The following is a 12,500-nucleotide window of genomic DNA, read 5'->3' on the forward strand; positions in this document are numbered from 1 at the left end:
TACTCAGAGTAATAATAGATAACATCAAATTTGATCACCACATGCTTTATTCCATCAAGAAAACTCACCAAAATCTCAGCTCCCTCTTTAGGGCTAAACACTACCTGACAGATCAAGCAAGGATTACCTTAACAGGAACATATCATCTTCCTCCTCTATTATATGCTTCCCCTATTCTTACAAATATCAACAATATGTATAAAACTAAACTAGCCTCCTGCTACTACAAAACAGCTACATTTGCAACCACCCAACCACATAAAACACACCACTGCCTCACATTAGGACAATTAAACTGGCTTGAACTCCTAAACCACTTGACATACTCACAACTAATCATTGCCCACAACCTATTGTATTCTTCAGACAAATGCCCAGCATTATAAAATACTCCACTGTCATATTTACCCACTAGGGAACTTTTACTGATACACAGTAAAAGTTTATTGCTAGAGCAGATACTCAACACTGCTGGAGACCCTCTCTACTCTCATGTCAAAACTCTGGAATGAAATCCCCACACAGTTAAAAAAGACAGAAAACTTAAATACTGTCAAAACTTTCCTTAAACAGTACCTGTGCCAAATATGGCTCTGTTCTTCCTGCTCACCAGGCTAGCTTTATTCAGATTATTTTCCAACGCTTCCACCCACGTTGCTTCCCATTCCTTTTTGTACCTGATCACTCCTCCTCATACGGCACTGATTTCCCAAACTCTTACTTTTCCTGCGTCTGTCATGCCCCACCACTAACTACAAGTCCTCCTCTGTCCATTTATCTTCCTGATTATTACCATAACTTACCTTAACTTATCCTTTCATATCTCTCATCATTTTAAGCTACATTCTACTTGTTTGTCTGTAAATTATCACTAAACTCAAAAACGTCCCAGTCTGAGCTTTTCCCTGCAGCCATCATGCTATAAATGCATTAACTGTTACTGTATGTTATTTTTCTATTCAATAATTAGCCAATTTATGTTAATTTCTCTCTTGTTTTTTGTGTTAAAATGTTATGTTCATGTGAGAAATATTTAAAAATACTTAAAAATAATGTAAATAAGCTCATGTATAGATGTTTTTACCCTGCAATGTACATCATGTGCAACTTAAATGTGGATCTTTTCTCCCCAGGCCTCCGCTGAAAATAGATTTTGCCCAGTCAACAAAATAAATAAATAAATAAAACATTTCCCATGGGAATATATAAGTTTTATTGGTTCTTGCGTAGTAAAACAAATGTCCTTCATCTGTTCTTCCACATCACTGCCCATCTCTGTGACACCGAGGGGCAGAGCCTGGGGATGGAGAGGCAGGAGAAATGCTGCTTTTTGTCAGTCTGCCTTCTATTGGTGATGTAATTTGGTGGATCCTGCCTCATCTGGCTTGTCTCCCCATGGCTGCAGTAAGAAGGCTGTGTCTGAAGCCCCCAATAAGATGCAGAAGTGTGACTAAACTGTATCCCTTATATGCATACATATGGGACTGTGCATGCTTATGCAGCAGGGAATGGGTAGTCCATGCACTGATGGTACCACCACCAAGGAGTGAGATTAATAACGTACTTACAAAATCCCATCATAGCTGACTCATTGTGAACACACCACTGTGTACCCTTTCTTGGAGTGATGAATGGGTCTCACCTTTTAAGAGAATTAAAGGACACCAGCTACTCTTACCATTACCACAACAGGAGGCAATGGCAGAACAGGAAACGCCACAACTGGAGCAGGAGGTAACACCAGAGCTCCCTATCATTCTTACTAGTTCCAAAGGAGACTTTCAAATCTTCAACTTTAGTTCCCTAAATGTGGGGAAAGAGATGGTAGACTTTTTTTCGAAAGGTTTAACCTTTGTGCCGGATAGGAGAGCTAATCTGGTCAGGCTTATCATTGACTTGAAATTGTTTGTCCATAAATTGAATTTACAGGTGTTGATGGGAGCCCATTCAACACTTACAGACAGTCTGAGGGTCTCAAGCTTGTTTAACCCTCCCCTAAATGATATCTTGTGTCAGTTTGAAAAAGCGTGTGAAATTGACTTCAGAAGAATGTTTTTTCACAATAGTTGTCATCTAAACAATTATAAGAACATATCGGCTGAAGAGAAGGATTTTATTGACTTACTGAATATTTGCCAAATTCGAGTCATGAAACCCGATAAGGGCGGAGGACTAGTGTTTATGGATCAACATGATTATGTTAGGAGGATGTATTCGGTGTTAGATGGTGCAGTATATGAAAAGGTTAGCCTTAATCAGGTTCATGTAGCTTACAGGAAAATAAATGCTACCCTTTCAGATTTTCTTCTGGAAGGGAGCATTGATGTAGATACACTCCACTACCTAACCATGCCTGCACCTATGATCAAAGTGCTTTTTGGGGCCCCTAAAATACACAAAAATGTGGTTAAGCCACCTTTCAGACCTATTGTTGATGGTAGGGACTCTATTTCTTATGCATGTGCCAAATACATTGACTCTAAATTGAAATCAGTGTTGAAATTAAAAGATCAAATATGCCATGATTCTTGGCATTTCCTTGTGTCTATCAACAATTTAGAATTTAATGAGAATTTAGTTTTTCTTACGGTAGATGTCAAGGATTTATACACTGTAATACCCCAACAACTTGACATTGAATGGGTTAGGGAGTTCCTTCACCTTAAAGATTTAGATAACCAGGAGATTTATGTCATAGAAACACTTCTAGAAATAGTATTATCCAATAATTTCCTTTATTTTAATAATGAATTTTTTTTTTTACAGAAAAGTGGGGTGGCAATAGGAGCTTCATGTGGTAGTAGTTTCGCAAAAAGTGTGATGGCATACTGGGAAAGATCCTTTCTATTTAACCACCAGCCATTCAAGGAACATGTTGTCTGGTACACTAGGTACCAGGACGACATGTTCTTTTTGTGGAATGGGGAGGTTGCTCTAATCCAGTCTTTTATTACGGAAATTAAATCCTTCACACATTTTTTGGATTTTACTTTTCAAGTGGGGACCGAGCAAATTGATTTTTTGGATATACACCTCAGGAAGGATCATTCCAATCACCGGTTTAGAACCACCATTTACCGTAAGCCCACATACTCTAATTCATTTCTACATTTTACTAGCTGCCATCCACTATACCAAAAAAAGCAGCAGTAAAAGGACAAGCAGTGAGGGCAGCCAGAATGGTTTCAGACTATGGGGATTTTATTTTAGAATGCAAACTACTCAAAACTATATTCTGTAAGAGAAGCTACCCAAGTGCCTTAATTGAATTAATTTTTGAGGAAGTTATTGGGAAAAGAGTCTCGGGCCATTTTAGACCCTTGTTACGTAAAGGCTATGACATGAGTTCCATAGTAGAACAGAGTGAATTGCCCCTTAGTACTAGAAGCATTCAGGCTCCTAGCCAACCCATTAGATTTTTAACCACCTTCTCAATAGATGCTTGTGTCATTAGGGAGATTATTAACAAAAATTGGATTTTCATTTCGGATGATACCCAACTTAGAAATTCCTTAAGTTCAACTCCACAACTGACTTTTAGAAAGGGTTCGAACCTGAAATGTTTAGTTGAAAGGTCATCCAGAACTTCTAGAAGGAAGTTGGGCATGAATAATTGTGGCAGATGCCATCAATGTAGGCACATAAAAATAACAAATAAAGTAAAAATCAGAGACAGAGAATACCACATTTATGGTAGATATAACTGTGATTCTCGGGGGGTAGTCTATGTAGCTACCTGCGACCAATGTGAGGCATTTTATATAGGAAAAACTGAGAGGAAGATAAAATCAAGGATTTATGAACATCAGTATGGCATTACTAATAAAATAAACACTAATGCTTTAGCTAGACACAGCTCAGTTTTTCCTGACCACTGTTTTACATTTGTGGTATTACAACAAATGGAGTTTAAACAGAGAGGTGGACCTTGGGAACTCAAATTGGAAGCAGCAGAACTAGAATGGCAAGTTAGAACAGCAGCGCACATTTCCCCTGGATTGAATGAGGCCCTGTCTATGAAATGTTTATTAAAACTGAAGGCCCTCACTAGGTAGTAATGTACTGTAATATGCATACAAATACTATCCCCTGGATTGAATGAGGCCCTGTGTATGAAATGTTTATTAAAACTGAAGGCCCTCACTAGGTAGTAATGTTCTGTAATATACATACAAATACTATCCCCTGGATTGAATGAGGCCCTGTGTATGAAATGTTTATTAAAACTGAAGGCCCTCACTAGGTAGTAATGTTCTGTAATATACATACAAATACTATCCCCTGGATTGAATGAGGCCCTATGTATTAAATGTTTATTAAAACTGAAGGCCCTCATTAGGTAGTAATGTTCTGTAATATGCATACAAATACTATTCCCTGGATTGAATGAGGCCCTGTGTATGAAATGTTTATTAAAACTGAAGGCCCTCACTAAGTAGTAATGTTCTGTAATATGCATACAAATACTATCCCCTGGATTGAATGAGGCCCTATCTATGAAATGTTTATTAAAACTGGAGGCCCTCACTAGGTAGTAATGTTCTGTAATATGCATACAAATACTATGGTCCCCTGATGACATCTTCTGTCTCGACGAGTTTGTATTGTGCATTCATAAAACATGCTTGATTTTCAGACTTTGGTGGTTTTTGGGTATAATAATAATCACACTTCTTTCAGGATTTTATCTATTTAATAGAATGCATAAACATGTGGTAGACTTTACAAATAACACAGAGCTGAGTATATGATTTTATACTATTTACATGCGATAAAATAGATTTATATGTGTGTTAGTTTTACGAATAAGACACATAACCTGTGTGTTTATTTACATTTAGCGTATTCGTTTGGTTCTTTTTGTGAATTTAATGCATGACCAGATTTTAATATTGTGGTGCATAATTTACTAGAGTTTAGAGTTTAATATGTATGCATTTTTGTATGGCTTTTCTACAATGAGAGTGCTAATATTCTTTAGGTGGTATAGAACTTGTTGACTTAGACATACATGGTCATTTTTGATTTTAAATAACGTCTGTAAAAGTTTCTTCTTTCCTTCCCATAATGGGAATGTTTTTTATAGCAGATAGCACTTTAAACTTTAAAAACAGGCAATGTTGCTTTAATTTTGAATGTATATGATGACATAATTTTTGTGGCTCTCAGTTCATTGGCTTTGAACTTTTTAAAGAAGTTTTAAATTGGGAGACTGGGAGCAAGTTGTTTCATTTAGTCTGAAGAAGCTGATACACTGGTGTCAGTGAAAGCGCTTACAAGAATAAAGTGTTGAAGAATTCGTTGCTTACTCATTTTTTCTTTTACTTTGTTTGGCATTTAAAGGTTTTTTCTAATGATTTGGCATCCTGCTCAGGATTATTTTTACTACCTTGTAGCCACTGTCTATCACAATAGGCAATGGAATCCCTGCAACCCCTAAATAGAGTGTTATTGGACAAAGAATGAACGAGATAGTGATTTAGATGTAAATTCTAAGCATGCGTGCTACAGCACAGTGTTTTACAAAATGCATCATTTTGACTTACAGCCTCCAAGGTCTGTCTGTAGTGAAAGCTGTGCCCCAGGGTTCAGAAAGGTCATCCAACCAGGAAAACCTGTCTGCTGCTTTGACTGTGTTGCATGTACTGAAGGGGAAATTGCAAACCAGAGTGGTAAGTAAGCTAATGACAGTTAAATGCATATGTGTTTCTTCTGATAGGTATAGCATATAAAAACAAAGTAAACAAATATATTTGTATTTGTGATATATGTATTATTCTAAATAGTCTCCAAGATCTACAATTTATCTGGTATCAATTGATTATGCTGACATAGCTGAATCTTACAGAAGAAGGTCCAGATATCTAACAACTCCCTTGTGGTGAGCAGGATATGTAACAATTCCCTTGTAGTTATCAGGGTAGATAAATCCCTTGAGGTAAACAGAAAGCCTATACTTAACGGAATGTCCAGTGCCATATTCCAGTCCTATAACATAACCAGCACACTGTACTGTCTTCGAAATGTTTACATCTTAATATCTTCTTAATCCATTTACTGCTGTCCGTATCAGCTTCTCATCATTTTTAAAATCTAAAATAAATGCTTTGATGACTAAAGTTTTTTTTTCCTAAGGTCAACCCATCATCAAGTACTTCAGTGTTTTAGTCCTGCACACCCATTAATGGAGAGTGATCAACTCTTGTTTCTGCATCAGCAAGTTTACAAACATCTTTCTTGAAAAAAACGCAAAAAAGTATAATATATATAATAAAAATAATGTAATAAAATATATATAAAAATGTAAACTCAGAACTGAAACAAAAGCAGTTCACAGATTCCAGTGACAGCAAACTAGGTTAAGGAACAAACCCAGAAGGTTGAATTGTCACATAGAATCCTTTATTTGCTGAAAATAAAAAAAAACAGGTTAGTGCTTTCGTTTAAACCATATGTTAAACTTCATCAGACAGTCGGTAATTTTGAAATCACTTCCTATAACATTGATTGGTGAATCAACTCATGAATATTAATAACATTTAAATACTTCATCTCATGAATATAAAACACACATTCTAAAAAGCACCTGCCTCCCGCTGTATTGCTATCAAGCTAATAGTGAACTGTAAATTGAATTCTTAACTTCTTATATATATGCACAGTAAAAGACCACTACTAGAACATTTTTGTATAATAACATAGTTCTAAAAAGTATATGTTCTATACTCAATAAAAACAAACTAAACATAGTTCTGAACGACTTCATGTCTGCCCCTGGTGGGGGTGAGGATCAACTTATCCACCCTCCCACCAGGGGCAACAATATCCTAGATCTAGTCATTACCAGCATGAGTGACCGCTGTTCCACACCTGAAGTCAACGCTTCATTGGTCCGATCCGACCATAAGCTAATTACCCTAGATATTCACATTCTGCCCCCACCCCCCCATTAAGGAAACCATGGTAAAACATTTCCCAAAGCCAACTTCATGCTTCTTAAGACAGAAGTGGTGAACTTTATGTCACCCATGCAGATGGACAATACAGTTACGACTACTGAATCCTACACAATTGCACTTTATAAGCACTTACACGAATGCATGGATCATGCTATCCCAAACAGAACCAAGACGCTATCCTCCAAAAAAAGGAAGCCAATCTGGTGGTCCCCTGCCATAAACAAACTGTACAACAGAAGGAAGAAACTGTTGCAAAAGAGAGTAAAACCCCATGAGTGGAGGAGCTCCCTGGTCAGCCTCACTAAGATGCTGCGATCCCTGATAAAATCTTCTGAAGCTAGTTACGAAAACAAAATTGCCACAAATTCTAAAGACAACCAAAATACATTCTATAGCTATGTCAAGAATCTCAATGGCAACACTCAGATCTGCTCTGAGTTACAGCACAATGGCACTAAATATACAGACCCAATTGATATTGCCAACATCCTGGCAGATAGGTTCAGTGCTAACTTTACCCCCCTCTCACCCCCTAAAGAGCCCATCTCTATACCGGAAGAATGCAAAGTTCCTGTAATCATGGCTGCACAGGTAAAAACCACACTCTTCAAATCCAAGAACACAACATCCATGGGACCAGACAATATCCCAGGCTGCATTCTACATGAACTACAGAATGAACTGGCACCCCACCTAAGTACCATGTTCAATCATAGCCTCACCTCAGGCTTTGTGCCCGCTGAATGGCACACAATGATGGGTATCCCACTCCACAAGGGGGGAGCCACCACGGACCCCAGGAACTACCGCCCCATTAGCCTGATGAGCCTGGTCTGCAAGGCCATGGAACTTATCATCATGGAACTTATAAACAAAGACACTGATAATCTCCAAACTCTGGACCCCACGCAGTTCGAGTTTGTAAAAGGCATATCATGTCTCCTAAACCTGCTAGACTTCTTTGAAGTAGTCACCAAAGCCTTAGATGAGAGTAAGGTGGTTTACACAGCCTATCTAGATCTTGCCAAGGCTTTTGACACCATCCCCCACTCTGGAAGTATAGATAAACTCACTAAAATAGGTATAAATCCCTATGTCACAATATGGGTTTACAACTGGCTCACTGACAAAACCCACACTGTGAAAGTAGCAGATTCCAAATCCGACTTCAGACCTGTGACAAGTGGAGTACCACAGGGTTCAGTCCTGGGTCCTCTCCTGTTTGGCATCTAATTCTCTAAAGTACAGGCTAACACAGAAGGTCTTTGGCTGATGAAGTCCGCAGATGACTGAAAACTAGGAGCCACAATCGAAACTCCTAACGATGTGGACATCATACAAAAGGGCCTCACTGAGACAGATGCCTGGTGTCAAAGCTATGGCCTCAAGCTCAATGCTAAAAAGTGTATTGTCATCCCCTTTGGTAAAAACTCTGTACCCATGAACTACAACATAGGCGGTAGTATACTTAACACCAAAAGTGTGATAAGAGACCTTGGGAAACAGGTGGACAGTAGTCTCTCCTTTTATAATCATAGCACCACAGTAGTCAGGAAATCCTTCTACATGGCACACCTCATCACAAAATGTTTCTCATCCAGAAAAAAAAAAGAGGTCATTGTTCCCCTCTACTCATCACTCATTAGACCCATTATAGAGTACAATGCCCCTTTTGGTATGTACCTCACAAGACATCTATAACAACTGGAAAGGCCGCAGAAATACCTCACAAAGAGGATTCCAGCCTCAAACAGATGCCCTACGCAGACCGTCTCAAAAAACTCCAGCTTTACTCCATCACATATTGCCTACTCAGAGGTGATCTCTGCCTAACATACAAAGCTATGTCAAACCCAGAGATGTTGGACATGCTCCACTTAAAGAAATCCCAATCCCTCCGAACTACATGGTCTAGGGACCTAAACCTTGTCACCACAATAAATAGAACATGTCAGAGGGATAGATTCCTGTCCCAGAGACTTCCCATACTCTGGAACAAACTACCCATCTATATCAAACAAAGCTCCTCATTAGCACTCTTAAAGAAAAATCTTGATGATTGGATGGGAAATAGCAAATTCAACCCGGGGATTACTTCTGTGGCTCTGCCCGACAGTGGCACAGGAAAATAATTTTCTTGGGTGGCAAAAGCCATGGTACCTTTTTGGCTGGGCTTGTATAGGCCCCAGGACAATAGCCTAGTACCTACCTATGAACCTATGATTAATGAAATGTTGCTTAGGTCACTACACCAATATCAAATGTGCACTCTTTTTTATATGTAAAAAATAAATGCATATGAATATATATTAAATAAGTTAAATATTGAATAAATATGTAAAAAATGTGAAAAAAAAAAAAATATATATATATATATGTGTGTGTAAAATATGTAGGTGAAAAATGTGTTTGCTAATATATATATATATATATATATATATATATATATATATATATATATATATATATAAATATATCAAAATGTGAATAAAAGACAGTAAATTTTATTTATTTAGATGTTGCTATCTTAACTTTTTTCCTTTCAAGAGCTTTCAACTTCAACACTGGGGCAATGGAGCTCCGCTCATTCAATCCTGGCCAACTATCCACCTGTAGGTGGATTTGCCACTTTAGTTCTTTTATTTCTAAAAGTAGTGCCCATGGCTTGTTGTCTTGTGCACACACACTGAATCTATGGCCATAAAACTGAATTTGTGCTCAGTATTGCAATTAATGTGCCTAGTCAAAGCATTATTTAAGTTTTGTTTCTTTATAGCATAAATTGTGTTCATAAATCCTCTGCCAGAATTTTCTATCTGTTTTACCAATGTAGAAGCACCGGCAGGAAGTGCAAAATGCCATGTAAACCACTGCTTTAGAAGAACAAGAATATTTACTGTTCATGTAATATGTGGTGTTTCTCACTGTAAAGCTGTTGGTTACTTGGACTCTATGACACTATGAACATGCCCCACACTTAGTCATTCCCTGTCTATTTTGTATTTCAGTTGCTTGTTTCATTTTAAGTAAATGTTTAAGGTTATGCCCTTTCCTATATATAATTGTGGGTTTATCTCCCATGTGTTGTCTCATGTAAGAATTTTCTAGCAATATAGACCAATTTTTCTCAAAGATGGGTCTTAAGGCATGAGCTTCCTTGCTGTAAGTAATAAGTGCCTTAGAGAAGTCCGATGAAACCTCTTTTGTTCCACTCGGACAAATGTTCTGGAGGTTAGTCTCACCAACACCTACCTTTCTGTGGTAATCAGTCAGTTCTAAAATTGTATGTTGCTTGTCCAATATTGGTTTGAAAGGGCCATTCATTCTCTTTGTTTTAAATTCTTCTACTAATTCATCAACAAGTTCGCCTGGGTATGCCCTTCTAAGAAACATGGAACTTAAGAAATCACACTCATCTAAAAAATACTCAAAAGTGGTGGTCATCCGGGCTGCTCGCACCAGTTTCCCCTTGATGACCAACCTCTTTTGGCGAAAAGGATGTGAGCTACTGAAATGAAGGAATGAATTAGAATAGGTTTCCTTCCTAAAAATTCTAGCCATGTATCTGTTAACATGATCTTTACATAAAGAAACATCCATATAGTCAATAGATTGAGTGATATATTTCCATGTAAATTGAAGGAAGGTGGTGGTTTCATTAATGTGTTTCAAAAAATTCTCCAATTTACTGTTTGTACCTTTCCAAATTACACATATATCATCTTGGAACTGGAGATATAATCTGATGTTTGGGTAATACCTAGACTGGAACACAAACTTTTTCTCCCAATATGCCATTACAATATTGGTGAAAGTTCCACTACATGATGACCCCATGGCCATCCCTCTATTCTGCAGGTAGTAGTTGTTGTCAAAAGAGATAACATTGTTACTGAGAACCAATTCTAAGAGTTGTAAAATTAAAGTGATAGTGTCATGAGCTACCTTGTACTCTAACAGCATCGCATTCACCCACTCCAAGCCAATGTCTTGTGGGATGAAGGTATTTAACATCAATAGCTACTATAGTGTCATTGGCATCATAGGGAATTTCATTAACGTGTGCTAAAAAGCTCCACGAATCCTTGCATATCTGTTGTTCCTTCTCTATAATTTTCTTTAGTTCATAATCTAAATATTGTGCCCAGGATGAAGTGATGGAATCCCTACCATCAACAAGAGGTGGAATCCTTACCATCAACAAGTGGTCTCATGGGAGGGTTAGAAAGGCCTTTGTGGATTTTCGGGATGCTGAAGAACACAGGTACTCTAGGTGTAATGTTTAAATAATTGTAAAGGTGAATGTCAATTCTCCATTCCATGAAAATGTCTCTCAGTTGTGAGTGAATCTTCCTATATGCACCATTCAATTCGTTTAATGAGACTTTTTTGTATGTGTCAGCATCCAAGATCTCCTGCATCTTTTTCTGGTACATGTCTACATCCATGATTACCAACCCACCCCCACCCCCTTGTCAGGCTTCATGACCCTTATTTTCTCTCTTTGCAGTGATTCTAGAATGGCTAACTCACTTTCTTTCAAATTATTTGTGAGATGTCCATTTCTGTGTTTCTACAAGCTCTTAAGGTCTAATTCACATAGTATCTCATACAAGACAATTTTGGGGTGGAGGGGGATTATGGATTGAGCTTATATTCCATATATCATCACTGACTCTATGCAAGTTGTCATTGTATAAAAGAAAAAAATTCAACTTCCTCAAAAACAATTTCATATCTCTGACAGTAGCAGTGAAATCAAAAGATCTACTCGGCACGAAAGTCATGCCTCTAGCTAATAAATTTGCAATTTCCATGTCAATATTCACATCTGAGTAGTTATACACTTTAAAATTCTTCTCATTGTTACAAACAATGCTGTAGTCATTATTTGTAAGTTCTTGAAACTGAGTTTCTCCCTCTTGGTGAAAATAAGGGAGACAAATCTCACTGGGGTGCAAGTCCAATACCCAACTTATGTCCTCCAGTTCTTCCTCTTGGGTCTGGCCCCCTGAAAACCATCTCTTAGTAACCACCTTGTGCACCCTGCCTTGGCTGAGAGTAATATTTATTTCTAAGACTCTCTGACCTTCTTGGACCAGCATATTCTGAGTCAAAATTTGGAGGCTCACCACCACCATCAGTCAATAAACAAGAGCACACTAAGTGTCTTGTCTTAAAAGGGATTTTTTTTTAACAAATTTGAAATTTTTCCTTTTGAACTGAGAACCAGGTGGTTTTGAGTATGCCAACCCATTAGCGTACTCATTCAGATCTCTGTTTAGTTTATTAGTCTTTCCTTTCTTAAGGTTGTCTATGTAGTGGTCAATACTGTTAAAACTACATAGATATTTATATTTAAAGTTCTCATATCAAACATCATTGCATATGGTTTTATCCAGTAAAGTCAAAGCATTACTCAGAGTATTGATTTCTTGACCATTATATTTTATCAACAACTCCAGCAACTCAAACCCAAATCTATCAAACAATTTGAGCAAGTCAGTATGTAAAGGTGAGTCAGGGACTAAGCCTGTTGGA

Source organism: Protopterus annectens, chromosome 7.part0, assembly GCF_019279795.1.
Source record: "Protopterus annectens isolate FY-2018-M chromosome 7.part0, PAN1.0, whole genome shotgun sequence".
Classification (NCBI taxonomy): domain Eukaryota; kingdom Metazoa; phylum Chordata; order Ceratodontiformes; family Protopteridae; genus Protopterus; species Protopterus annectens.